Source organism: Phalaenopsis equestris, unplaced genomic scaffold, assembly GCF_001263595.1.
Source record: "Phalaenopsis equestris unplaced genomic scaffold, ASM126359v1 Scaffold000114, whole genome shotgun sequence".
NCBI lineage: Eukaryota > Viridiplantae > Streptophyta > Magnoliopsida > Asparagales > Orchidaceae > Phalaenopsis > Phalaenopsis equestris.
This window is the reverse complement of record NW_018164556.1, coordinates 394668-399994: the sequence shown is the minus strand read 5'-3', so window position 1 is coordinate 399994 and position 5327 is coordinate 394668. Positions and strand designations below refer to the sequence as shown.

General features: G+C 30.7%; 1 non-coding gene across 1 annotated transcript; it reads right to left on the bottom strand.

Moving 5' to 3' along the window:
* Nucleotides 1–204: 204 nt before the first annotated feature.
* Nucleotides 205–286, bottom strand: TRNAS-CGA. Its single transcript has one exon. It is a non-coding gene; the product is annotated as a tRNA-Ser (tRNA).
* Nucleotides 287–5327: the final 5041 nt, after the last annotated feature.

Sequence of the window (5327 nt, the reverse complement as noted above, 5' to 3'; positions counted from 1 at the left end):
TATATACATATGGCACAAATCTTATGTATAACGTATTTATACTTTACTTATAAAAATTTACTATAAATTATATTTAATGTTATGCCATAAATTTGAGGGATAAATATGTAAATATAAAACTTTGGATATATAAATATATAAGAATTACGTGATTTCTATGTAAAATGGGAAGCCAAATACGCTACAAGTAAAAATTCTGAAAAACGTCGACAGCAGGATTCGAACCTGCGCAGGCAGAGCCCAACAGATTTCGAGTCTGTCTCCTTAACCACTCGGACATATCGACTTTTATCTATTTATGCTTAATATTTTATTTATATAAATCATTTAAAATAGTAAGATTACTATTTTTAATGGATGATAATTTAATATAAATCAAACATCAAATTTAAGAGAAGCTATTTTCTGGGTATTAATTAATTGATAGGCTTATAAAAAAAAATTAAAATTGTTATTATTCTAAAATCAAATATGTGAAAATCTCAATTCAATTAGAATTATGTAAGAGCATGTTAATTATGTTGAAATGTGTAGCAAAAGGATTATCACGATGGTTTTGAAGTATTCAATGATGAATAGAAGTTGTGGCCCAATAATTGAGAGAAAGCGATATTTCTTCAACATCATGAATTTGTCTAATATAATTGATAAATTTTCACCCACATCTTTGAAATAAAATACATAGAGAAGAAAAAAGCCTTACTTTGTGTTATGGTTTATTTCTTAAACTTGATATAAACCACTCATAAGGGGCTTTAAGTTGAATATTGACTATTTAAATCATGATCAATTGAAGTCAGCACTAATAATAACAGCGAATCATTAAAGAGGGTCACCACTATAACGAAATTGTACAGCTTGTTAAAGAAGGTTAGTAACTAGATTACACTTTAAAAAGCTCCATTGTATGTATAAAAACTATGATATTGTACCATTGAAAGACACAAATATACCTTTACTTTCTTCCCTAAGCACATGATCTAACTATGTGCTTATAGATAATAAACTTACTTTAAAACCTTTTGTTCGTGTCTTCATGGCATCAGAGGATGTTCTACAATGAGATTTTATTTACCTTGGATTTGATAGTCTCTTTTTTCAAATTTGATTTGTCTCCATCTCTGCATTCTAATGGATGATTTAATTTCTTTTTTCTCTCAATCTTTCTTTATACTTGTACATAATACATGTATAAGACTTTCACTCGAATTTTTAATTTCTTTAATAAAACAATTTTCTCAAAATTAGTTAAACACAAACAATTAACTTCAGTGACTACTAAAATTCTTAAAATATTAACGTCTAATGGACTTTTTTTTTGTTTTCTTGATAGAAGTAAATCATTGACTCCAAAATTCACCACAAATAATACTAATTTTGTGACTTTAAACCCTCAATGCACCACATAGATAATTGTATATCAAAATAGGATAAGCTCTTTATATTATACCATATCTTATGTTGTTCTTCCTCATTTTTTATGCCTTCAAACAATATCAGAAATATGGACAGCTGTAGAGAAAAGGTTGAACCTGTAAACCATCTGAGTGATTCAATATAAATATAAATTACATCACATATCAATCGAGAATCCAACCGTGACACAATGTTTACCTAACATCAAGACTGTGATGGATAATATAACAACACAAGTTTTACTAAACTCAAATTGAAGCTCATTTAACATACGAGCTTAAGTTTGAGCTAATGGCTCAATAAGCTTAACTCAAGAGCTCGTTAGCAAGTCAACTTTGAGTTGGATCAGTTTATTTTCACCCTTAATTATAACTTGTATACACTACAAAAATGCATGACTTTACAACAATAAACACAACTCTACTAGTTAAAAAAATAATCAACCTCACCACTACTCTATTTCATAATTCAAAAAAAAAAACACCATATGTCAAATCTATCACAAAGTTGGACATTCAACATCCATATGTTAACATACATGCTTCACAATCCCAACTCAAGCTCTAACAACTATTCCCATGATAGATCATGGATTTGGGTGCACGACACACTTCACATTTGATTTAAATCGGCTTTAGACATCAAAAGCAAATCAAAGAGTTCAACAAGTCCTGGTGGTAATAGGTAGGTAGTTCCCATTAAGCATAAAGGATATGGTTTTCTTCCAACACCAATCACAAGCTAAAACTATCGCAAATAGACCATGATTCTTTCGTATTTTACAATCTCCTACCCATTCACAAACTAACCAAAATAAATAACATAATTGTTTCATTTGATTCATCCAGTTTCTATATTTCATATCCACATAATCAATTGCTAACCCTCCAGGGTCTCAGTCTTGAAAGACTCTACTTGATTCATTGAACTACTTTACAACAAGTCTTTGTTGCCTCAGTCACAAAAGCAACTACATCTAAGTACTGGCATAATGTCTATAGACACCCATACTCTAACAAAATGTCAACAATTAGAGGGCTCAACACCAAATTGAATCATTTAATTAGATGTAGGGGAGAATATAATTATTCCACCTTAACTCTTTTTTTTTATGAAAACAATATTATACACTAATACTCATGTCCTTACACACCATAAATAATTGGGTTGTGGAAAGAAAGCAAAGACACCTAATTAAGACATTTCACGTCTTACTACATGATGCTTGCTTGGCATATATTTTTTGAAGTAAAAGTCCTCTAATTTCCATCCACTTACTGAACAAAATACCAACTAAAGCTACCAAAAAAATCTCCTTCTATTAGTACTTTCATGATGCACTGCCATTTTACAACCATCTCTAGGTATTTGGGTGTGCCTGCCGCTTATGAAGGCAGACGCAAAAAAACCAAAATTCATTGAATACTCACTCATTCATAGTGGCTGCAAATGTTATAATTCTCGAGATATGTTATGTTTGATGAATACACATTCCCATATCTATCAAAATCAACAACTTAATTCACACATACTGCCATTTCTTCTTTTACCAATCACATATGTATCCTCTTCTTTAAGCATAATTCCAAATAATACCAATATTTCATCCACCTCTAAAACCTCCTTAAACCCAAGACCTTCACAACAAAATACGTCAATCTCTGATCAAATAACGTCTGAAGCACTACAACCACTCTCTATGGTGATAAAAAAAAAAGTAACAATCTAAAACTAATACAAAAACTAAATATGTCACACCAAATTCTTTCAAAATTGGACCCAACAGGATATGCACAAGCATCAAAATAACCTTAGTGGAGTCAAGCCATGTCTATCAGATTTTATGCTCTTTAAAGTTAAGAAACATGAATATTAGTTTCTCCTCCTAATAACTGGCCTATACTAGGATCCAGATGCACCTACGCCATTAAATTCCACTCCAATGATAAGGTTGATATACACAAGGCAAGACTTGTGGCTCAAGGTCATAAGTAAGAGTTAGGAATCAACTATCATTAATTTTTTAGTCATGTGGCTAAACAACCCACTATCCACATTCTTCTTACCATTACCCTTCATTATAAGTGGGAGTATTTTCAATTTTATATATTCATATATTTTTATACGATACTCATAATGACCTAATTTACATGGATCAATTATCAGGTTTATATGAACCTCAATGTCCTAATCATGTTTGTCAACTCAAAAAGTCTCTATATGGACTCAAACAAGCTCTGAGGCAATGATTCACCACATTTCAACATTCTTTCTTAAAAATGGTTTCATAACAAGCGAAGCTGACCAATCTTTGCTTTTCTGCCATCGAAATAAGTCAGCATTTCCATGCTCATCTATGTTGATGATTTTTTAATTACTAGAAACATCACCTTGATCTTATAGATAGCTTCGTTTACATTAATGCTTACAAAATAGATAACTTATACTTCTTGAGCCAACAAGAGAATGTAGTACAACTAGGGTTGTAAATGAGTTGAGTCAAGCTTTAGTCACAGAGAACTCGAGCACAACTCATACGTTGAGCCTATATTATGAACTCAAGTTTTGATTGTTAGTTTATTAAGCTTCTTGTGAGCTCAACTCAATAAACTCATAATCAAAGCCCACTGAAGGGTTATAGGAGGAAGTTGTGGTTGGAGCTTGTTGATGAAGGCATCATTGAAACCGGCAGGAGCTTAGTGGAGAATTGTAGAAGATGTTTCACTCGTAAATCGTGTTAACAGAGGGAATATGTAATAAAAAATAAATACATTATACATTTAATTTATTTTTGCATGGAGTGTTAACTCATCTTTTTCTTATTTTTATTTTTTTCAAATGTCTTTATTTTTCTAGATAGATTGACACCTACACAATTTTATTTATATTTAATATATTAAATTTTTAGTTTTAAATGTTTATTTTTATCGAGTTTGCTCACGAGCTTATCAATCAAGTTTTATTAAATTCAAATTGAAGCTCATTTAACATACGAGCTTAAGTTTGAGCTAATGGCTCAATAAGCTTAACTCAAGAGCTCGTTAGCAAGTCAACTTTGAGTTGGATCAGTTTATTTTCACCCTTAATTATAACTTGTATACACTACAAAAATGCATGACTTTACAACAATAAACACAACTCTACTAGTTAAAAAAATAATCAACCTCACCACTACTCTATTTCATAATTCAACAAAAAAAACACCATATGTCAAATCTATCACAAATATGGAGCTCACAAACACTCCCAAATCTATCTAAGACAGAAAGTGCTTCAAGTGACACATGTTTGGATACATTTCATTAAAATTTTGATTAATTTTTGGAAGATTCCATGGAATAAATTGAGAACTAAGTTTTAGTTCAGTACATTTTGTAATGTACCCACATACATATGATCACACAAATGTGGTGAATAAAAATTTTGAAAAATTTTTATTTGATTTGTCGGAGATAACATCTGATAATGAGATCCAAGCCATTTCAGAAAAAAATAAAAAACCTCTACAAGTCGGAGAGAATGCATGGAGTTCCGTCACAAAATCATAGTCTACGACCCCATGATTGTAAGATTTCAACAACCACAAAATTATGAATACTGTGAATGTGATATAAACGAATCAAACAACTACACTATCCCATTACCAAATTCAACATGAAATTTTGACTTTTCTAGTTTATTTATTGTCTTTCTTATAATTAGGATTTCTTTATACCAGGAGACAATTTAAATGTTTTATATTTGTAGTTTGTTGATTTTTGCTTGATTTTATTTTTATGGGAGATTGTGATATATGTTTTCTAACCAAAGGAGTGTTGTATCCTCTTTTGCAAGTAGCATGTTTATAGATAGCACAAGAAAATATGCCGAATCTCCTCCTTGTTTATATGTCGTGATTTCAGAGCTCTTTT